Below are 24,991 nucleotides of genomic sequence, written 5' to 3'. Positions count from 1 at the left end.
ACTAGTGCCTTCCCTCTGTTGATTAACTGTAGTTTATCTTGTATAAATCCTGTTTGTGCATAGTTGTTTTCATGCTGTTTCCCCCACTATACTGTAAGCTTCTTGAGAGCACCTTTCTTTGAATCCCTAGTGCTTTACACGGTGTCTGGCATATATAGTAGGGGGTCAATAAATGTTAGTTGAGTGAATTTGCAAATTTCTAAAGGTACCCAAAAGAAGATATGACGGGTTAAAAAAGGTCCAAAGGCAACAGATATAGAATGTAAAGTTTTCTCTGAGAGCATACTAAAAAAACTAGAATTCTTCAATGCAGAAAGACAAAAGATTATGATCCAAGTTTGTAAAATCATTAAATCATTAATAGTAGAAAATAAAAGTCCTATCTGGCACAGCAAGAAGTAAATATATGGAATTCATTACCTCAAAAAATGTGGCAGAGGCTGAAAATAAATAGGTTTATGCTCTCCCCTCTCAGAATACAATTTACTTGAGGGCAGAAACTCAGTTTTTTCTTTGTATACCCAACTCTTAGGAAGGTTCCTACACACAGAAAGCATTTAATAAGTCTTTGTTGATTAATTCATTGATAAAAGGATGAGTAACAACTGGCTCCCAATGGAAACGGGCACATGTGGCACATCATCAAGGTCAACCTAACACATGGCACTATGAAGGATGAAACACTATGCAGGCTGGGGCATTGTTCTAAGATCCATTATTCATTTATTACATTCTTATTCATTAGTGCAGATTCTTAGGACCTTTGTTTGGCATCCTTCACAGGAGCTTTTTACTATATGTCTATGACAGCGGTGTCAAATTCAAATAGAAACGGACAACTAACCCAAACATAATGATGCCTGTGGCATTAAAATGTCATCTATGTTTTATTGGTTTTTTATTTATTTTGTTAAACATCTCAATTGTTTTTTGGGTTTGTTTTTGGTTTTTTTGGTGAGGCAACTGGGGTTAAATGACTTGCTCAGGGTCACACAGATAGTAAGTGTTAAGTGTCTGAGGCCACATTTGAACTCAGGTCCTCCTGAATCCAGGGCCAGTGCTTTATCCACTGCGCCACCTAGCTGCCCCCAAAACTAGCTATTTCTGATGTAAATTAAATATAAGAACATTTAGTTAGAAAGATAACAGCCTTTCTATCCAGGGCTCTGTCTAGAGCAGAACCCATCACTGCCACAGAGATGTTGACGCCCAAGAAGAACCAAATTGCTATCTACGAACTCCTTTTTAAGGAGGGAGTAATGATAGCCAAGAAAGATGTCCATGTGCCAAAGCATCCTGAGTTGGCAGACAAGAATGTGCCCAATCTCCATGTCATGAAGGCCATGCAGTCGATAAAGTCTCATGGCTTTGTTAAGGAGCAGTTTGCATGGAGGCACTTCTACTGGTATCTCACCAATGAGAGCATTCAGTATCTCCGGGATGACCTTCACCTGCCCCCTGAGATTGTGCCTGCACGCTGTGTAGAAGTCGTCCTGAGACAGGAAAGCCAAGGCTTAAAGGCTCCAGCTCACTCGTGGTGAAGCTGACAGAGACACATCCAGATGAAGTGCTGCTCCCCTGGTGCTAACAAGAAGGCTGAGGCTGATGCTGGGTCAGCAACAGAATTCCAGTTTAGAGGTGGATTTGGTCAGCCTCCTTCCTCAATAAAAAGTATAGAGATGTTTCACATTGAATAAAATTTGGGGAAAAAAAAGATAAAATACCATATCAACTCTGCTTCCGTTAGTGATTTTGTCAGAGTAAGCATCTGACCATTGCTCTGCTGCTCCACAAACTCCACTGGCTCCTTGGGTCAAATACAATCTTCTCTTGTTTGTCATTTAAAGCCCTTCACAACTTGCCTCTCCTTATTCTGTGCTCCAAAGAAAATAACACATCACCTGTTTCTATGCTTTATACAGACTGACTCCATGCCTGTCACCTACATCCTCCCTACTTCCATTCCTGGAACCCCTACTTCTCTTCAAAGCTCTATTCATAAAGCTCTGTTCAAGATCAGTTTCCTACAGGCCTTTCCTGATGAGCCCAGATGCTAGTAACATCCCACAAATAATTACCTTGTATTTATTCTGTATGTACTTAACAAAAGAACATGCTGTCTTTTCAGATATCACAAACTGCCTGACTGCAGGGACTATTTTTTTTTTTACTTTTTTATCCCCAACATCTAGAATAGTACCTAGCATATAGTCAGTGCTAAATGCATGCTTGTTGATCATTGATCATTTCTGTTGTAGATTTACTACTGAAACTGAGTTTGCCAAACTTTACATCTGTTTTATAGTCCTTCTGAGACAGCAAGTAAAAATAAAAACACTACATGTTATATGACCAATGACGAATAAAATCAAAGTATATTTAATATATTTTCACAAGCATGTCTTTTACTCAAGAAGAGAATAAGATTAAAGAAATATTATTAAAACTATAAAGTGACTAACAGTAATTTGAATAGGTTGGATCAAATTTGATTAGCAAAATTAAATATCCACCTTGGTCTGGGCTAACACAAAATTTGTTGAATCAAGTGGGAATTCGAAGGTAATATTTATCTGTGGCACTTTTTATGGAACTGAAAGGGAATAATAAAAATGAAAATCAGTAAGTAAGGAACACCAAAAGCAGTTGGCCAGCAAGCCACTAAACAAAGTAGAAATTTGCAAAAATTGAATAAAAAGATGCTACATTCCAAAGGAAGACTGATAATGCTATTGGTAATTCTGATATTTTCACAAACAAGAAATTCAATTCACGAACACCATTAGAACAAGATACAAAAAAGAATTCCTGTGACCTTCAATCCTTTGCAATTTCCTAGAAAGAAATTTACCAAAAAATACTACCTGACTTTCCTCACAAAAAGAATCCTAAAATTTTAGGGTCTAAAGGGCCTTTAGAAATCATTTTTGTCTAACCTCTAACCCAAAACATGAATTCCATCTATATCATCCCAATCAAGTCATTCAAACTTTTCTTAAACATTTCTAGTAACAGAAAATTCATGACCCAAGGTAACTCACTCAATTTTTGGACAGCTCTAATTGTTAGGAAATGCTTTCTGATCCTCCCAATAATTTCCGCCCATTTCGTCCTACCTTTTATACTCAAGTATAATAGCTCTAAATTCCTTTCATGACCTTAAGTCTTCTCAAAGCTAAATGGCCCCACATACTTCAAAGCTATTCCTCCTTAAATGTGGTACCCCAAACTAGATGTGGTATTCTAAACATTGTCAGAAAAGGTCAGAGTACAGCCAATTGCTTTTGTCTCTGGAGATTATATTTCCATTAATATAGTCTAAGCTTTCATTGGCTGGTTTGGCTGCTCCATCACACTTGAGTCATATTGAGTTTTAAATCTTCTAAAAGCCCAAGGTTTCTTTCACATGAACTGCTTTCTAGCCACACAGTATTCAGTATCATATATTTAGTGCTTAAAGGGTCCTTATGGTCCTTTTTGGCCCTTAATAGGATCAATATTTATCCCCTCCCCCCATGCAAGGTAGGTACATTGTTCCTTAAAAGGTATTAAGTCTTGGGGGCAGCTAGGTGGCGCAATGGATAGAGCACTGGCCCTGGAGTCAGAAGGACCTGAGTTCAAATCCGACCTCAGACACTTGACACTTACTAGTTGTGTGACCCTGGGCAAGTCACTTAACCCCAATTTCCTCACCTAAAAGAAAAAAAAGGGATTAAGTCTTTCCTTAGACTAGGCTGGCTCATGGGATTAAAGGCTCAGACTTCACTGCCTCATCTTCTGAGCCAGTAGTTCAAGGAGCTCTCGGATGCTTGGTTAATGGATCACAATGAATAACACAAGTCAAGGAGCTTCACTCAACTGAATCAACTCCTAGTATCTTCAGTGGCATACCTTTCTTGAATATACTTTTCTTGCTATAGTTAAGTAAATCTTTTTTGGTTAATTCCTGAATGCTTGTCTCATTTTGTTCCAGTACAGAATGTCAACTGCAAGGGAACTGGCCTGGGTCAATTCCAGCTCAGGAGGAGGCCAACTATCAAATCCAATCCCCTTATTTTACAAATGAGGAAACTGAGGCCCGGAGAAGCTTAGTAACATGCTCACAATAACCCAGCTAGTGAAAAAGATGGGATTTTAAAAGTAGGTCCTCTGACTCCAAAGCCAGTACTCTATCCAATTAACTACACCACATCTCCCCTATCCTGTATTTATGATGTAACTCTTAACCGAAGAGTAAGACTTTAAATCTGCCCTAAATTGATCATTCTAGTCTGACCAGATTTTTCTGAATCCCAATTCTGCCCTCCAATTTTTTAGTGATCTTTTTCAACTTCAATAGTTCAATTCATTGTAGAACTTCATGTTTATTACTCATTTTCACTATCATTTCTTATATGTAAAGAGACATGTATTCTAATGAATCCTCTTCCCTTCTTGCCTATTGTTTCTTCTCCCCTCCATCACAAAGTGATTAAATCCCATTTTCTTAACAATATGGGCAGTTGCAAAGAGACAAATTGGGATAGATTCAATTTTTAAATTTTTTTTCACTAGTATATCATTTGGATTCTGGATTTAACAAGCCAAAACACATGACTACAAAGAACTTATCTAATTATAATTTGTATCAAACATCAAGGACATGTCCCAGAGTCCACTCTGTCCTAATTTGGGAAATGTCACATTGCACAAAAGAGGTTCAACCAGGAGTTGGCCAGCTCTGCCAGAACTACAGACTGATATAAATGACGCTGAGGCTTACAATGTTTTGTATTAAAGAGGAAAAAAAGAAAGAACCTTATTTTAAAGTATGCCAATCTTCAATAAACAGACCCCAGATTCCTTTGAATAAACTATATAAGGATGCAGTAACCAAATGTCAGATAAAAAGGTACATATGAGCTGAAAGAATTCAGTTTAAGTTATTGGCTACATATTCATATTCACAAGTCACAACTGGCTCTTTCTGCCTACATACTACATTCTCTTCCTTTCTTTCTCTAGAGAAAGTGGTCAAGTCTGACTAGACTACCTCAACTATAATAGGAAAAACAGGACAAAAAATGTGACACTATCAAAATTCAAATGTAATAACATTTACTAAGAGTCTGTTCTTTGTAAGGCACTGTGATAAGCCCTGAGGATAAAAAGATAATGGTCCCCGTTTATTTTGCCATTATTATGCTAAAGACTTATATGGAATTATTTTAAGTGGCTTTTCCCCCCCCAGAGAAAAAAAGGGCCTTACCTACTTGATGAGTTAATGATCCTAATTCAAACAAATAAATTGGCATTAAAAAAGAAAACTTAGCTAATTATATTTTTCTTCAGCAAATAGTTTTTCAGTCTTTCATTCTATAGGCTTTTAGATTGATTATTTTCTTTTACCATGTTAGGTACATTATTCCATAAAAAATGATAGTTAGGGGCAGCTAGGTGGCGCAGTAGAGCACCGGCCCTGGATTCAGGAGGACCCGAGTTCAAAAATCCAGCCTCAGACACTTAACATTTATTAGCTGTGTAACCCTGAGGAAGTCACTTAACCCCACAATTCCCTCACCAAAAAAAAAAAAAAAAAAAGATAGTAAACATCAGAAGCCCTTGTCATGTTGGTTCAAATTTCTAAAGGAATAAAATGGATTATGGAAAATAATTTAGTTCTGAGATTCAATATGTTAATTTTGCATAATCTGAAATACAGTACTCAAACTGTTCCACTATTCAGGGCAGCTAGGTGGCTCAGTGGATAGAGCACCAGCCATGGAGTCAGGAGGACCTGAGTTCAAATCCAGCCTCAGCCACCTGACACTTATTAGCTGTGTGACCCTGGGCAAGTTACTTAACCCCAATTGTGCCTTACCAACCCCCCCCAAAAAAAAACAAAAAACCCCACCCTTTTCCATTATTATGATCCTAGAATTTGCTATAAATGATACATATCATTTATAATAAAATATCCATGCCTTTGCATAGATTGTCCCATGCCTAGAATATACTCTGCTTCACAGAATCCTTCCTTTTCTTCAAAGCTACAAAGTGCCTCCTTACATGAAGCCTTTCTTGATCTTCCAAAGCCTTATCCTAAAATTTATCTTTTAATCTATTTTATATCTACCTATGTATGCACTTGTCTCCTCCTGATAGATGGTAAGCTACCAGAGGCAGCAAGTGGTATAGTGGAAAGAGTTGCTCTGCCTCAAGTTCAAATCCAGCCTCAACATTTTACTAGAGATGTGACCCTGGGCGAGTCTCAACCACTATTAGCCTCAGTTTCCTCAACTGTAGTACCTACCTCCCAAGATAATAAATGCTTATTCCTATCCCACCCCACCCCACTCTACTTCCAGGGCAAAGAACAGTTTCACTTTGGTCTTTGTATCCTTGACCAAGCACAGTATTTAGCAACTAGGCGATTAATAGACACTTGATTAAGAATGTGAAATTAATGCACATAATTCTATAGGGTAGGCCAAAAGTCAGAAGGGATTTCAATATTTAATAACTCCTTTATTTTGTTTTTAATTTACAATACCATATCATCATATACAGTATATAAAGGAAATAAAGAAAAAATGACTTTCAAAAAGTTAAGAAAGACCCCTTCATGACTTTTGAGCCACCCTATAGAAAGCTGCCCTAAAAAGATGAGCTTGAAAAGCTCTAATAAAATTGTTTTTAAAAGATGTTTAATGTAATCAAAGCACCAATCATTGAAAAAAGTCACAAATTTGGACTTTAAAGGACTGAGTGATCAGAGGATATAATCTATTCTTGCACTTTAGATTTTATTTTTTTTAAAGTTATTTATCCAAGGCTATGTGACTTCTTACTAAACTAGATCTGAATTATTCAAGCTGCATTAAAATATTATAAAGAAGGGGCAGCTAGGTGGCGCAGTGGATAGAGCACCGGCCCTGGATTCAGGAATACCTGAGTTCAAATCCGACCTCAGACCCTTAACACTTACTAGCTGTGTGACCCTGGGCAAGTCACTTAACCCCAACTGCCTCACTAAAAAAAACCAAAAAACAAAAAAATATTATAAAGAGAAGTAATAACATTCAATTATGGAAACAGCTCCAAAGGACACTAAATCAGGAAAAGGAGGAAAAAAATAGTGCTAGATACCAACCAGGAAATATAACAAGAAAATAACTAATGCAAATCATTAACCAAGCTGGGATTGAACTTACCTGAAAATCAGCCAGGTATTCCTATTTTGTTCTTTTGAAAAGCTGACTGTGATTGAGAAGAATGGGTTTGTAGGAACTCTCCTGTATAGTTCTTCTAATGGGTTCATATCTGTTCTTCTCTATAATGCAATATATGATAGTACTAACCCTCCATCATTTCCTGTTTAACAGGCCAATCAGATTTCCAAAGACCTGCTAAAATAGGGGGGTATTTTCTTAATTATGGACACCTCTGTCCCATACCACCATCTTAAACGAGGCAGAAGTAGTTAGAGGTGGAAGAGACCTTAAAGATTAAATACAGGAGTCATCTTTAATTCTTTAACCCACTTTTGTCAATGTCTACAGTGCCTCTTTAATTCATCCACTCCTCTTCCCTTCATACTACCCCAATTAAGGGTCCTCGTAACAGCTCACTGATATTGCTGGAGTGCCTCCTACTCTCCCTTCTTCCAATCTTTCCTTCACAAAACTGCCAGATTAATCTTCCTAATATCTCAAAAAACTTTCAGTTACATATTACCTTGAGAAAATACATAAACTGGTATTTAGAAACCTTAACAATGTGTATAGTGTAAAGAATGTGGGCTCTGCAGGCAAGGTTCACATTTCTGCCACATCCTGTGTGTCCTTGGAGAGGTCATTTAACTTCTCTGCATTTGAGGGGATTGGACCAAAAGGCCTTTTCTCTTTCTTCAGGGTCCAATTGAAGCACTGCTTCTTCCATACAGCCTTTCTTGATACTCCAAAATAACTGATTCTCTCCCTCCTTAAATTTAGACAGCTGTCAGAATTTGTTCTCTACCTTCTATCAGACTTGTGCCTATAAGACACATAAGAGCTGACATCCCCTCCCCTGACACAAAATATCAGTTCCTCAATGACAGAGACCATGCCACTTTTCTTCTTTGTAGTTCTAGCTTCAAGTACAACCAGCACCTTGCCCAGAGCAGGCATTTCATAAACGTGGGCTTGGGGCAGCTGGGGCTTAATTATTAATACACAGCAATTATCAGTGGAGCTCTGAAGAGTCAGTCTTCCTTTCAGCACCACAGCTGAAGTGAATTCTAAGAGAGGTCCCCAGGCCAGGACAACCTAATTGTATTCACACCCTAACAGTTTCAGTGATGTGTACAGGAAGCAGCCTATCATTTAAAAAAAGAAAATAGAGTATATGAGATTAAAGCAAAGATGGACAGTAACTGGACATCCCAAAAAATAGACTCTATCCTATGCAATCACAAAATGCTGACTTGAAAATGCAAAAATTGAGAGGAGAAGCCAATATCATGGCTAATTGGGTACTGTCGGTTTTCATATTCAGTGATCTGCATTATATAGGAGGAATAATGACTAATCTCACAATGAATAAGATGCTGTCTTTGACCTCCCATATGGCAAAGTGCCTTTTTAAGGGCAATGGAGAGGGACATGAAAGTTGGATGATATTAGAGTTATTAAGTCAAAAAGTAAGGAAATGAGGAAATAAGAAAAAGAGAGCTGTAAATTACTCACAAGACCCATGGATTTAAGGAATTTTTCTGAAGGTGAGCTATGAAGGATTAGGGTAAGTACATTACTTGCCTAGAATGTGACTAGTAATACAGCCACCTCCTCTCAAGTGGAGAGGAATATAAAACCAAACGCAACAAGACTCCCTCTCTGCTTTTGCAGTATTACTAAAATAGACTGGGATAGAATCAGTCATAGCCTGATCTAATATAGTAAGAAAGTGGTACCTGGTAATTAAATTGTTTTAAAGCCCAGATTATCTGCCCAGATTAAAGCCCTCCCTAAGATTGCCACCTAAATTTTCTTCTTTCTGCTCCTTCAATCCCACAATTCAATTTGAAAAGTGAATGTTGAAAGGTTTATGAAGCAAATTATTGCTAGAATTATTCCCATGTGCCACAAAAGGGGGGCGGGGAGAGAAGGGGGAAGAGGTAACTAAAGGCCTAAGGAAAAAGGAAAAAAGTCAAAGCATGATTTCAAGAACAAATTCATGATAAATAGAAAGGGGCAGGGGGAATTAAATATTCTGGCTAAATGAAATAGACACCAAAAGATACAATTTTATGTACAAATTAAGCCTCACCATCTTCATCTCAAATGACTCAAATTTACAATTGTTTGATAAAATGCTGTGGAATGAAGCTTTCCAACAATCACTATTCATACTTGCATTCAATATAAATCATATTTTGCTTTTCAGCAGTATTTTCTATTCATCTTAACATTGGCAAATTGTTTATAAAGCATAAGTTTAACATGTTATTTTTGTTGCAAAGTATTTTAGTATTACACATTTTTTGTTGCAAGAGGAGTAATAATGACGATGCTTTGGCAATTTGAACTTTTTTTTTTTGGTGAGGCAATTGGGGTTAAGTGACTTCCCCAGGGTCACACAGCTAGCAAGTGTCAAGTGTCTGAGGCTGGATTTGAACTCAGGTCCTCCTGAATCCAGGGCCAATACTCTATCCACTGCACCACCTAGCTGCCCCTGAACTTTATTCTTAGAACTATTGTACTAAATCAGGTTGGAACTTTATTGTTTCTGACCAAAGATATAATCTTCTTTACAAATTTTATTTTTGTAATGTCATGTAGCCTCAAGCAAAGAGAGTTTGCATGAATTCTTTAACCAAACTATCTTGACACTAAGAACCCTTGCAGAACCACAATCAGTTTAGAAGCTGATTCAATATTCATTTACATATAACCTTTTTACACCAATACATAGAAACGAACTCAAATGAAACTAAAAAAACACTACATCTAGAAATTACCTCAAATATAGTGGGAGGGATGACTGTCTTAGTGAGGGAAGATATTATCAAGATGCTTGCTTATTTAAAAGGCTTAAGAAGAAAAGTGGAAAAGGTTGGATTTTAGTAAATTGCAGGAGTAATATAATATGTGTATATGGATGTCTCTGTCTTCAAAGATAAAAGTTCTATAAGGAAAAATTTTTTTTTTTTTTGCTGGGCAATGAGGGTTAAGTGACTTGCCCAGGGTCACACAGCTGAGGCTGGATTTGAACTCAGGTCCTCCTGAATCCAGGGCCGGTGCTTTATCCACTGTGCCACCTAGCTGCCCCCCAGGAAAATATTTTTAAAGTTAAAATTCTTTGAGAAACATCAAGGACTGATAGAATTTTAGATCTGTAAGTGTTCTGAAAGACTAATCCAATCCTCTTATGTCAGAGATAAAAAAATTAAGGCCCCAAAATAATAAGCACTTACTCCATGATCACTCAAGCAGATAGCTAATGGCAGAATCAGGTCTCCTGATTCTCAGTTCAAGTCCTTTAAACCAAGTCCAAAACATTTTGTCTATAATGGTGAATTCTGAACTGTAAAGATTGTCTTGTTTCTTGGACCTCCCCACATCTGACTTTAATAACTATAATAATGCAGAAATAGATCTCTTCTAACAACTAATAGTGACAATTATAATTTGAGTAAAAAAGTTGAAGGGGAAAATTTTTTCACTAGATGAAAAAGAGAAAGCATGAAACCCAATGACCTAAGGTAAGGAGGGGATGAATCTCCTGGAAGAATGCTAAAGTTTATCACTCACTAGAAAGACTTACCCAGTATTATTTAGGAAAACTCCCAAGAAAATTGTAGAATGACTACTGACTAGGGGACATACAACCTTTTACCACCACAGAGTTACTAGAGACATTTAACCAAGTTACTCCTACTCTGTATTTAATAATTGCTGGCATTTATATATAGTCTTTTAAGATTCACAAAGCATGTTACATATATTTTCTCATTTAATCCCAACAACCATGTGATTCTTCCCATGGTTTATTATTCCCTTTACTTATGAGTTAACTGAGGCAGTCGGATTGGCTTACTGAGGTCACAAAGTTAGGAAGTGTCTGACAGACAAACTTAGGTCTTCCTAAGTATCCACATAGGCCCCCCCCCCCAATTTTAATGCTATTTTAACTCAATTGAATCTTTTTTCCGAGTTGCATTTCCCCCTTTAATACTTTTATAATTTAAAAATATATATTCAATTACAGGCAACTAGGTGGTGCAGTGGCTATAATGCCAATGCTGAAGTCAAGAAGACTCATCTTCATGAGTTCAAATCTGACCTCAGACACAAAGAATCTTTGCCACATATGGGGTCACAAAGAGTGGAACATGACTGAAATGACTAAACAACGTTTGGTTCAGTTAGGTGGCCCAGTGGATAGAGTGCCAGGCCTGGAGTCAGGAAGACCAGAGTTCAAATCTGGCCTCAGACACTTACTAGCTGTGTGACCCTGGGCAAGTCACTTAACCCTGTTTGTCTCCATTTCCTCCTCTGTAAGAAGGAAATGGCAAACCACTCTAGTATCTCTGCCAAGAAAATTCCCAAAAAGGGTTCACAAAGAGTTGGACACAATTGAAATGACTAAACAACAATTCAATTACATGTTAGATTCAAATTTTATAAGGGTTCAAATATATCCAATCATTTCCCCTTGAAATATACTCATTAACAAACAGTTAGTCTGAGGGTATTCATAACCAGTTAGGTACTTAAAAAAAAAAAAAAAAGCTTCCCTGGTCAGGAAAAAACTTCCTAGCTGTTGAGCTATGGTGTGGTACCCATGGCATCTGAGAGGCAATGTGTCATAGTGGATAGAGCTGGCTTTTTGAACCAGGAAGACTGGGCTTCAACAGTACTTACCACCTCTAACATCTGGTTATGTGAATGTCTAAATGCCCTAGGCAACTCTCTGATATAATAAATTGCATAGAAAGTGCAGACCTAGACTTACCTCATGTGGGAGTTCATTGTAACAATGAAACCACAAGTCTATGTCCTTATCCCCTAACAAGGAGTATGAAGATGAAAGAAATGATGTAGTGGGAAGAACTACAAGCAGCCTGAGTTCCTTAACTCTGGTCCTGCATGGACCTCAGGACAGTTAGGTGGCCCAGAGCATAGAGCAATGGGCTTTGAATTAAGAATACTCATCTTCATGAGTTCAAATCTGGCATCAGACACTTAACAAGTTGTGTGACCCACTTAACCCTGTTAAATAAACTGAAGAAGGAAATGGCAAACCACTACAGTATCTTTGCAAAGAAAGCCCCAGGGGCAGCTAGGTGGCACAGTGGATAGAACACCAGCCCTGGAGTCAGGAGTACCCGAGTTCAAATGCGGCCTCAGACACTTAACATTTACTAGCTGTGTGACCCTGGGCAAGTCACTTAACCCCAACTGCCTCACCTAAAAAAAAAAATGCAAAGAAAGCCCCAAAGAGTCTGACACAATTGATCTATGACAAACTTGGGCCTCAGTCTTCCTCAGTATAAAGAAAGGAACTAACCACAAGGAACACTCCAAAAGACTTACTCTAATCAATGCAATGACTAATAAGAACTTAAGAAAACTGCTAAGACCCATTTGCCATTGAGATGAGGGACTAGTGGTGCAGGAAGTAATATATTTATTTACAGGGATAGCCAATATGACAGTTTCTTGTGTGTGTATAGTACTTATTAATCATAAGGAAAGACTTATTTGGGTGGGGAGGAAGAGCTGGCAGGTAATGAGTAAAGAAAAAGCAACAATGAAACATTTTTTTTAAACTCCATAGAAGGAGAGTAGAAAGAAGTTCAGAAAGGGACACAGAAAAGTTGGACAGTTGTGTTACTATCATGTTAAATAGACACTTTATTCCATGTAACAGAAGGTTAGTTTCCCATACAATGTTCTTTTCCGTTCTTTATTGAACTGTTTTTGCTTGTTCATGTTAAGTTCGAATTTAAAAAATAAAATGCATGGGCTGATCTAGATTTCTGAATTTCTTCCATCTCTAATATTCTAAGTTTATAAGTCAAGATTCCCACAAAACGGGTAAGAAATGAGATACTGATTACCTGACAGTAATTTGAATAATGCTTAGTTTTGCCAGTCTGTTGGTGAAAAGCATTAATATAAACCACTAACATATTCCCCTTTATGTGGAAGATACAGATAATAGAACTGTGAATTCCATTTAAAGAACGTGAAAAGTATGAAGCTGCATGCACCTGATTCATTATTAGCATAAAATATATCACATTATTTCCTTTCCTTGTACACAGATACAGTAAAAAAAAAAGAGGAGGAACTGTCATTTAGGTGACGTTATTAAACTACAAGAAACAAATTATTCTTTTTTATAAAAAGAGTGGGTGATGACAATTAAAAAAACACCAATGGCACATCTATGAGAAACCAATTTCGAACTGTAACAACAAAAAAAGTCACAGATGCCAACCTGTGATACCCGATAACTGCCGTTATCTGGTATCTAAGGTCAGATTTTCAACAACTTAGATAAACCTGGGGCCAGATGTAAATGTCAGTAGCTTATGTGAATAGGAAGGTGGAGGCTAATTTTGAGACAGACGTCCAGTCCCTTTAAATAGCCAGAGCTACGCGCCAGGTGAGCCTTCAGGAACATTCAAACTTCCCACACAACAAACACCTGCCGCCCTGGGCACTCGCCTCCCCCGCCCCCCCCCAATATACAAGCGTTCTTCCTACCCCCTTCCATACCAAGATGCAGACACACAAAGCCCCCTTCAGCCTGCGAGCTGGCTGCAAGCCCGGGGTTAAACGAGTTCTCGAAGTACCACCCTGTGGCAGCTTGAAGATGCAACCCGAAGAGAGCAAAAAGGAGCCCTCGGGCTCCCTGTGACTTCGGGAGATTCATCCAACCCTTCTCCTGCTCTGCTGGCTCAAGTGCCGGATCAAAGGCTTGGCTCGGGGATGGTGTTGGGGGTTTCTTAAAGCTCTGTGAGTTAAAGAGGTGTGTGTGTGGGGGGTGCCCTTTCCGAGGACCCGGCTCGGCAGGGGGCGGGATGAGCGAGGAGGAAGGAGACAGGGAGTTTAACGCGGAGAAGGAAGATGCTCTCTCCGGCCCCACAGCGGAGGAGGGAAAGCCGAGATGCCCCGCCCCAGCCGAGACCCTCCGAGGGAGGAGGGCGCGGATGCCGCGCCCCCGGGGGCGCCCCTCCCCTCGCCCCCAGGACACCTGCGTGTGCGCGCGCGCGCCCGGGAGAGGGACTGTCCGACTGTCCGAGTCGAGTGCCCGTCTCCCCGCCGAGTCAACGGGTCCTCACCGGCGCCCACTGCCTCCCGTGCCTGCCCACCTGCCCGACCAGCGGCTGCCGCTGGAGTCCAGTCCCTGCCCGAGGCCGCTGGGAGTCACACACCTCAACTTCGACCTCCTCCTCCTCTTCCCCAGGTACCTCGCGCTTCCCTTCCACCCTGGCTGTGGACAGGAGGAAGACCAGCTCCCCACCCCTGGCGTGCAACCTCTTCCCGCCCCTTCGCCCGCGGCGACCAATGAGCTCTCGCCGCCGGGGAAGCCGTTCGCGCCCCCCGGCGGTGGAGGACCGAGTTGCAAGCCCCGCCCCCGTTTGGCCGCCATTGGCCGAGAAAGGAGGCAGCCCCTGTGGTTCACGGACCGCTTAGTAAGGAAGGGAGGGCGGGGTCTCAGCAGGCAGTGCCGCCCCTCCCTCCCCGCCCTTCCCCAGCTGAGGCTAAAGTCGCTGCGCTGTCTGGTTTTGCCACGTGGGAGCTGCAGCTGTCGCTGACTCGGTCCCGGCTCGTGAGGCAGTAGTGCAGCTGCATTCCTGGAAGAAAAGGGGGGGAAAAGTCCCCGAGAAAGAGCATCTGATTGTCTTCTATCTAGTTTCCTCCTTGCCCTGCCACGCCCCTACCTCCCTGCACACCCACAATTTCAGTGTAAGAAAATGAAAATGCTGGTTCCCACACTCGTCATCCTTTGGGGTAAGTGGTTGGCGTCTGCTGACCGACCACCGGAAGTTTGTTCCCTCAAACGATCTTGGCCATCTTAGGACTGGGCTGAGTTGTTTTGTTTTTCATTTTTAAAATCGTTATCATAACCCAACTCCAGCAGAGGCAACCAGTACCCCCGACCCCTACGTCTCTGTTGCATCATCACTAATTCAAAAGCGCATCATTCCCATTTCTGATCTTACGGGATCTGAGCTCTAGATAGTTTAATTGCAGATCTCATCGTGTCAACTTCCCTCCAACTCAGTAAACTTCTATGGCCTCACTTTACACATGCTAACTCCTGGTCCTCACACACACACAAAAATAAATAAATGCCAGCGGGTGAAGTTGCTATTTTACAGATGAGAAACCGGCTCCTTAGAGTTTTTAAATGCCTTGCTCAGGGTCACTCAATTAGGATATTTCTGAGGCATGTTTCCAACTAGGAATTCTTCCTGAGTCAAAGTGCTATGCTCCATCCACTGTGCTACCTTCCTTTAGCTTTTAATGCAACCTGTCCTTCTAACCTTGCTGGAGGTTATGCCCCCTCCCACACTCAGCACTGCAGCCAAACTGGTGGTCTGTCTGTTTTTTAGACTGGACACTCCATCAGCTGTCTGCTTGATTTTGCTGTGGCTGTACTCCATGCCTGGAAGGCACTCTCGTGCTTATCTCATAGTATCCCTTTCTTCAAGAGGAATCTCAAGCTTCCATCTTCTAGGGAAAGTCCTTCCTTATCAGATAGTATATATGTCTGCTCTCTTAGAATGTAAACTTCTTGCCAAGTAGGGATTACTTCATTTATTGTATCTGTAACCCCATGCCAACCCCTGGCACATAATGAATTCTTCATAAATGATTGTAAGACAAGTGGAGTTAAGTGCTATATTAAATGCTATTGCAGTGCTATATCCACTGCACCACCTAGCCGTTCTATATCTATATATGCAAATTGGTCAGGATCACAGCCAATATAAGAGAAGCAAGACCCAAATCGAGATTTTTCTGGTTTAAGGCGAGCTTCCTATCCATTATACCACATTAACTCTAATCATATAGTAGGTGCTGAATAAATCCTTGTTGATTGAATGAGCAAGGCCTAAAGTACTGCACTGCTGCACTCAAAAAAATGGGAGGGGGAGCAGCTAGGTGGCATTGGATAAAGCACTGGCACTGGATTGAGGAGGGCCTGAGTTCAAATCCAGCCTCAGACACTTGACACTTACTAGCTGTGTGACCCTGGGCAAGTCACTTAGCCCTCATTGCCCCACAAAACAAAACAAAAATGGGATGGGGTGAGAGGAAATCCTGGAACCCACTGGTCATATCCTTTGTAGAGATAGATCATCAAACTCAAATGGAAACAAGCCACTAAAATGTAAGGATCTCTATGGACTGTGTATTGTCTTAGAAACCACATATTAACATGTTTTATTTCAATTTAATTTATTAAACATTTCTAAGTTACATTTTAATCAGGTTTGTGCTATCACCCTTGTCTAATGCCTCTGTTCAGTGACCGTCTTTGAAATAGAAAAAACCCAAAACAAAACCCCAGTACACTGAATGAGAAGGCATTACTGGATTGCAATCTAATGAAGGAAATGCCCACTGAGTTAGGATCACAGATCTATTAAAAGTATTAGTTGTTATTGTAAGTAACTCCTTGTTTTGGCCTTGTGGCAAGTTGAAGGAGGGTGGTTAAGGGGGAAGAGAAGGAGATTCCTTTATGGCATCTTTTACCTCTAGTCAATATTCCTTATTGGTTATACATTGCAGACTGTTCCTACCAAACACATACATCTCTGTGGGCTATTTTAAATTATTTGAAAGATAGCTGAGTTCTAGGTCTTGCTACCATCTATAATACCAGTAGAATATTGATATTAACCAGTAGAATATTGATATTAAAAAGATGGGCCTTTTCTTTCATGGGAAACTTGGGGTCATTAAAGGAGCTTTGCCATTTCCAGTGGACAATCTGACCCACCCTCCTCCTCCCATTCAACCCAATGTCTGACCATTTGTACCATCTGCACTTAGATATATAACAAAAAATAAAGACTGTGGTCCCTGAAGTTTCTCACTGGTATTCAATAAAGAAGATAAAAATACAAAAAAATTTTTTAAAAATACAAAAAAATTTTTTAAAAATACAAAATGCAGGAAGTGAGGAACTTAAAGAAAGGAACTAAAGAAAGAGTTAGTGATTGCAAGAGTAGTTGCTCTTAAGTCATATAAGTTCCTGTCATGTGAGTACTTCAGTAAAAAGTATACTCAAATTTTAAATGATATGGTAATAAATGGCAAAAAGTACATTCATCTTGATGCCTGGAAAATGAGCTGATAGTAAATGTTGTAAAAATTAAAATGTTCTTTAAATAAAACACACAAAAAAGGACAACAAAGGCCATCCAAACTGGTCTTCCTTGTTCAGATGCACAAATTTGTAAGACAGTTTGAGGAAGTGAAAAGACGAGCAGTGAAATTGGTGGCAGGAGGACTGAGTTTTTCCAAGTGGCCTGAGAAACAAATGGCACTAATGTTCTCATCATCATATCACCATAATACGAGCAGCTGTATTATCTCAGACAAGGAGACAATTCCTAAACTCAGTTAAGATCAGGAATGTTTCGTTTCTAGGCTCATGGTTTTTGCTGTATGGTATGGCTTGGAACAGGTCGCATGCTATCATTTTCTCTATGAGATAAGGATAACTATTCTGCCTATGTTCATGGAGGTCAGAGGCCAATTTAGAATGAAGTTTAAGTCTGTAAAGCAGTATTGAGATCTTTTAAGCTCTAGACAGTAACATTATCAAATATGGAATAATTTTGGTTCAGTTGTTTTCAGTCCTTTCTGACTCTTTGTGACCTCATTTGGGATTGTCTTAGCAAAGGTATTGGAGTGGTTTACCATTTCCTTCTCCAGATCATTTGACATATGAGGAAATTGAGGCAGACAGGATCGAGTGACTTGCCCAAGGGTCATACAGTTAGTGAGCGTCTGAGGCCGGATTCAAACTCAGGAAAAGTCTTTTTGATTCCAGGCCTGGCACTCAGTCCACTGAGCCACCTAGCTATGAATGATTACTTATTTTCAAATTTTTACTTATTACTTTGAACTAATTACTCCAGCCAATTAATTATTTATTTTCAAGTTTTAGATCTAGTCCAACCTTAAACAAAACCTTATTTCCAAGAACATCAATAAAGACACCCCTGATGCCTTATCATGACATGGAAATGACCCTGGTTTCTTAAAGACAATCCATATGGAGCCCAATGGCTGGTAGATTCTACCAAACTGGAATAAACACCCAGCTCACAGGATCAAAGAGCTAGAAGTGACCATTAATACCATCTAGTCCAGTTCCCACATTTTACAGACCCTAAGAGTTATCCTACCTAAGGTCACATAACTAAGGAGTAGTAAACTAGTACAGGAATGCAGCATGGCCTGCTTATGGGATAGTTTAGAGAAAATGGTCATTGAACCATGAAGAATTTAATACCATCAATGTCTTTAATTGTTAATGTTATTTAAGCATCCAAATCTTTATGATCAATTAAGATAATAAGGTCACATTTATAGTTGAAAGGGACCTTAGAAACATTGTTATAACTGAAAAGGAAGGAACACTCCATATTAACATGTGACAGCTGGGGGATTAGAATTCAGAAAGACCTGAGTTTGAATCCTGCCTCAGACACTTATTAGCTGTGTCACCCTGAGCCAATTACTGATCTTCTCTCAGCTTCAGTTCCATCATCTGTAAAATGAAGATAACTCCTACTTTTGTAGGATTGTTGTGAAGTGTCAAATGAGATAACAGCACTTTGCAAACCTTAAAATGATGTATAAATGCTGGCTATTATCAATATGAGAGATATTGAAATAAAATGTGAAATGTGATAATGGCTGAGGAAAGGTATATAAGAATACATATCCAATTCATGCAGTGCTTAACAGGAGAGTAAAAAAAAATGTGTTGACCTTCCAAAAGCAATTTTTGGAAGACTCAAATGGTAAGGAGGCTAAAGAAGTACCATTAAAGGCTATAACTATACTATAACATAGTAAACAGTGAAGATTCAAACTATAATCCAAAGGAACTCTAGGACTTGATGAACTCTATAGTAGGGAAAACAATGAGTCTCTCCACTAAGCCTGTAACATCCTTGTTAATGCAAGGCACAAGAAGCACAAATACAGAACCTGGGGCACCCATCTCTCACACACCCACACCCTTTACTAGTACACCTAAGGAGACATTAGTTCAAAACAATTGTTATTGAATCAAAGCTCCCCTTGAGCAGTTGTTTTTGAAACGCAGTAATTGTTGTTGAAGAGGAACCTGACATTAGGGTGATGTCATGACTTGCACTGAATTAGATTGAAACGAAGGAGGGCCGTGCAAGGTCGCCAACTTCACTCTCTCCTTCAGAGTCCTCTGGGTCCAGTGGCAAGATATTCATCGGGATGACTAGAGATGGCCCTGGATATTTATGGCAATCGGGGTGAAGTGACATGGTCACACAGCTAGTAAGTGTCTGAGGTGAGATTTAAATTCAGGTCCTCTTGACTCCAGGGCCAGTGCTCTGTCCACTGTGCCACCTAGCTGCCCTAGAGAGACAGTAATGGGTAGAGCATGGACATGAAGTCAGGAAGGCCTGGGTTCAAATCTCAGCTCAGGCACTTGCTAGCTGTGTGATGCCTAGCAAGTTACTTAACCTCAGTGTCCTCATCTATAAAAGGAGGGAGTTGAAGTCATTGGTCTCTGAGGTGCCATCCTGCTCTTAATCTATGTTCCTAGAAAAGAGCATAACAAATAAAGTGACAGAAAACTATCCTTTCCATACATACACTTTAGCTGAGTTGCCCATATGAAAAAGGGAAAGAATGCATGAGAAAGGGAGAGAATGCATGTGACCAAGGAATATACATGAAGGGAATGCATGTGGCCAGGAAACATTCATGAGGGAGCTCAAGTCAGGAGCCCGTGTGGTTAATATACACATAGAAGGCACACACATGGGGAATATGTACATAGAAGGCAACTCCTCCCAGAGCTCCTGATATCCTCCACTTATGTCATCACAGATTCCTTTTAGGCCTCAAGTCTCTCTGCTGGGTGTTGTGTCACCTGTGGGGGAGGGGGGATCATGATTGTGAAACAGCTCTCTTGTTATCTACTAGACTCTGGATTCCATCTCTTCTGGGAAAGGCATAGATCAGGTGAGTCCAGCAATTCAGGCTTGTAATTAGATTGCAGTGAAATCCTATTAAGACCATAAAATGCAGTAAAAATAACTTTACCTAGGATGAGGTTTAAAAGGTTACAGTTCAGGTAAAAAGCTATTTCTTTACAACTCAGCTTTTCATAATTAACACTAGATCAGAAAGACCTCCCCACAAGGCAATGGAAATTCCTTTTGTAAAACCTCAACACCAAACCAATGATAATACTGAGAATAGCCTCCCTACCTTCCCCTTAAAGGAAAACCAGATTAGCTTACATCAAACAGATGCTACTCCTACCACACAGTCTATTTAAGGTGTGGGGTCTAGAAAGTCTCTTCCTGACTGGGGCAGTGTTTTTTTTTTTTTTTTTTAGCTTGTAACAGAGGCAAGATGGTACATAACTGAGGTACCACACCTAGCTAGGGAAAGCTAACAAAAGCCAGCAGAATTCCCCACCCCCAGATTCAATCCAATTTTTTTAACTGAAAGTGCCTGGTCATGAATTTAAGTTTGATTTAAAGATACCTATATGATTTAGGATTTGATTTTTAACTCTTGTTATATTTCTGGCTGTGATCCTTAATCCTCAAAACCTATTTCAGGTGCTTTCCCAAAATAAACCTCACCTAAGCTTTGTGGAAGGAAGCTGGGCCAATGAAGTCCACCAGGTTTGGAGATCCTTTTTGATTGGATGCAAAGGAAGTTTGGCAAGAACAAAAGTGGAGAGAAGGTAAGACCATTTCCTTCAAAGCTATAGGTCCATATTCTTCTCTTTAATAAGTATATCTGCCAGTGATAAAACCTCAGATTTTACCTGTTTTCAGGTAAGCAGAAAATCTTATTGTATCCTTTAATATTTAACTATCAAGAAAGGAACAGAAAAAATGTATTTCTCTCCTGAGAATTGCAATGCAGTGATAATCAGGTCTCATCTCTCAATATTCTTGTGACTCCTCAAGAATTCTAATTTCCTCTCCAATTACTTAATACTGGATTCTCTAAGATACAGAGGGAAAAAATGCTTCTTTTGGTGAGTGGTGATTGCAGACAGGCTTCCAAACTCACATATCTATTGGAACTTAAATAATCTTGAAAACAGCATTCCAACCAATTTGTAAGTTATAAAATCTACAAGGTTTTTTTTTTTTTTTTTTAGTGAGGCAATTGGGGTTAAGTGACTTGTCCAGGGTCACACAGCTAGTAAGTGTTAAGTGTCTGAGGCCAGATTTGAACTCAGGTACTCCTGACTCCAGGGCCGGTGCTCTATCCACTGTCCCATCTAGCTGCCCTACAAGTGTTTTAATACTGGGCAATCTGTTATCTCTTATCTAAGCCATCCCATAACAACATAACATAAATAGCCACATTTATTTTAAAATAACTTTTGAAAACATTTTATTTTCATCTCTAGAAGAGTTCTTTTCCAAAAGTCTTTCTTGAATTAAAGAAATGCTAAAAGAAAATGTAAAATCACAATATGGCAATAATTAGTCAGTGAGTATTAAAAAGCACCTATTGTGTGCTAGACATTGTTCTAGGTACTGGGCATAGTAGTAGGCCTCCACCAGTCTCGGACGACCATGGATCAGTGCCTTGAAGAGCCACAGCCACACTGTGGCTGTGTAGTCCGATGTGGGAGCCGCAGCTCCTGAGTGACTTGTTACTGGTAACTGCCACATCCCGTGTTGTATCTACCCCATAAGGAGTAGCTAGAGTATCCTCTCCAGGGCGCTGGCCTGGGTAGATCAATATGGAAAACGAGCTGTTGCCTATGAAGCAGTTTTCCCTCTCCTCGACATTGGTGGATCCAAAGGAGAGGCAGAGCCAATACAGTTTGGCACCAGTGCCACCACAGGAGTTGCCAGAGGGATGTGATGTCCAACGTCCAACTGCCTAAGGGACCCCGACTCCTGATTTTTCTTTGGGGTTAACTCCTGAAGCCTTTCCCATATATGGGTATAGCTGCAAGGCAGCAGAGGTTTAAAATCAGGGTTCCTTCCCCTAGGCAGGTTGCCTGCCAAGGCTAACGAGCCCCACCTGCCCAAAGCAACTGGGTTGTTTTTTTTTTGTTTGTTTGTTTTTTTACGCCAGTGACTCACCTTCGCCCCTTCTCCTGTTAGTAGAAACAGTTCCTCCACGAGAAGGCCAGGAGTTGGGCTTAGGTTGTCAGAGGCTATTTGAGATGCAGGATATTAGAGCATTTTATAGAGAGTGGGAGCTTATCCCCACTCTCACCCTGGCATGACAAACTTTTTGGAACCTTGGTATACTGGTACTGTTATACAAAGACAATAAATAAATAAACTGTATTATCCAATTTATATTCTATCAGAGAAGACAGTGTGTACATATGTATTTGCAGAATAAATAAAAAAGAAATACAAGGTGGTTAGAGTGAGCACTAGCAGTTTGGGGGGAATCAGGAAAGGTTTTATATAGAAGGTGGTATTTGAACTGACTGGAAGGAAGAGAGATTCATTGAGGCAGAGGTAAGAAGGATGGGCATTATTAGAGTAATGAGTAGGGGAGAGAGAAACAAGGCAAAGTATTCAGTACAGAAGAACCAGAAAAAAAAAAGATAGAAGTCAGAGTGTTTTGGCAAATTCAGTTAAACTAGGTGGCAGAGTACAGAAAGTAAGTATGAGGAGGTTGGAAAGATAGGTTGGGGCCAGGCTACAAATGGTCCATTTGGGGGCCTTTCTTGTCTAATGATATGAAAAGTCAGGAAACTTGTTAGCTTAAGGAATCTAGACCTTACCTTGAGTCTTCTAGGGACAAAATAGTCTATGCCAGACTACCAGAATTGAATAGAGCCAGAGCAAGAACAAAATGGTTACGGGGAGGTGCTGCCTTTCAGTGGACCTCCTTCCATTTACTTCATTGTCAGAGAGTATGGCTTGGAGAGTGTGCCTAACTAGTGTGAGGACTAGGCTACCTTGGCTGCCAAGTTGATGACATTTTTATAGTATAACATCTCCTTAAGATAATCTACTAAGGAGTCAGGATCAATGGTATGGGGGAGAGGCTGATGGAATTGGATGACATTATGGATCCTTGGAGTAAGAAATAAATGGAGACGCCAAGTCTGGTGGTGTGTTCCTACGATCTCTACTACAGGGGAGACTCTTAGTTCCCAAATCCAGTGATCTTTTCTCAGTTTTCATTCTCCTTGATCTCTCTGCAGCCTTTGACACTGTTGATCACTCTCTCCTCCTTGATACTCTCTTCTCTCTAATTTTTCAGGTTATATAGTAACAGGTGCTTAATAAATGTTTACTGACAGATTGATTAATTAGGGATTGCTCCAGCTCAGAGAGTTAAGCTGCAATGGAAGGTGTTTGTGTTGTGCTAATTTTGGCATTAATATCAAGGTTTACATTCTGATCAGCAGTAGGATGGACTGTGAGTGGCCCTTGCCCTTTCACTATGGGGATGGAAGGGAGGCAAGCATGGGAGAGGAGTGATGGGAGAAGGGAGAGGGAATTGGAAAAGCAACCTTTGGTTTGTATTAAGCTAAGAGTGGGCAAGGATATTGGATTTAAAACAATAAAGCCCTATTTATCCAAAGTTTAGACTCAAAACTTGGGAAATGACCAATGTATTTACAAATATAGAGTCATTGAATTTTTATAGATTGAGAGAAATGATTAATAATTTAGAGGACAATTTGGTAGCCTCTTTCCATACAGATTTGAAGTTGACTTCTTATAATATCACAATTAAATTTGCTTTAGGACTCCTAGTTCAAAATGCCCAAATGTACATTTAAAGAGCTTTCAAATTTGATCTGTATCAACCAATATACTGAGAATTACCAAATACATATTTTATGTATCCCAAAAAAGGAAAAATAGAGAATTTTTTTTAATGAAACAAAGCAGTGGACTTCCTGTTATCTGTTATTCCACAAAGCTATGGTTTTCAGAAATTGGCCATTTGAAACCATCCCTGATTATCTATAATGAATCATGTTCAGTTCTGAACTCTGAAATATAAGGTAAGAGGTAAAGTTAAAAATTAACTTTGGAGGAAATAAAGAGTTGTTAGATCTATGTTCATTGTAATTATGTGTTTTCTTAAAGAGTAAGACTGGTGAAGTATTTTTAAAAAGCATACCCTAGACATCATTGAAACTGAAGGATATCAAAGCTTTAAAGTTTTCTTTGAAGTACGATATCTAATGACTAGGAACTACAGTGAAGCTCCTGTAATAGTTGGTAACCAATAAAATTATATGATGTAATATCGGCCTCTATTAACCTATTTTGTCATGAAATAAAAATTAAATTAGGACTTGGGGAACTAGATGGAAACTGATAACACAGAAAAGATATCCTATGCTAAACGAGTCTGGAATATGAAGGGTTAATTGGGGATGCAATATACTGTGTAGGAGAAGTCATGGCAACCAAGACCCATTTGGAATATTCCACAATGGATAGAATGAGATGATTACCAGATGCTGGTACAGGGAAGAGACCAGACAGAATCATTCTGGAGCTCCCTTTCTTTGTGTGCCAAAATCAAAACAACTACTAAATTTTTGGCTTGCCTTAATGATATTTTCACCCTTTAGAAGATGGAGGAAATGTCAAAGGGAATGTCTCATCTGCACCTAATTCTGACCAAGGAAGAGGAAGTAGTTGCTGAAGTAGTAACAATGGAAAGCTTGACAGAAACTGGACTTTATGTTTTTGAATTTATGAAAGAGAAGAGTAAAACCAAGCATAGCAACCCAGATTTTAGGAAAA

The 24,991-nt window shown here is 39.7% G+C and overlaps 1 protein-coding gene and 1 pseudogene across 2 annotated transcripts in view; one reads left to right on the top strand and one right to left on the bottom strand.

Moving 5' to 3' along the window:
• Window positions 1-14,521, bottom strand: part of FAM3C (FAM3 metabolism regulating signaling molecule C) — a 60,543-nt gene extending 46,022 nt beyond the window's left edge. Inside the window, exon 1 of one of the 2 annotated variants that reach the window (XM_043968611.1) lies at window positions 14,408-14,521. The gene's annotated coding sequence lies outside the window, so the exon portion shown is untranslated. Of the gene's footprint in view, window positions 1-13,748; window positions 13,880-14,407 lie in introns of those variants that run through there. The other variant, XM_043968612.1, reaches the window with a different exon arrangement.
• Window positions 1,200-1,697, top strand: LOC122728817 (annotated as a pseudogene).
• Window positions 14,522-24,991: the final 10,470 nt, after the last annotated feature.

The sequence above is a fragment of the Dromiciops gliroides genome, chromosome 5 (assembly GCF_019393635.1).
Source record: "Dromiciops gliroides isolate mDroGli1 chromosome 5, mDroGli1.pri, whole genome shotgun sequence".
NCBI lineage: Eukaryota > Metazoa > Chordata > Mammalia > Microbiotheria > Microbiotheriidae > Dromiciops > Dromiciops gliroides.
This window is presented reverse-complemented; position numbering and strand designations above follow the sequence as displayed.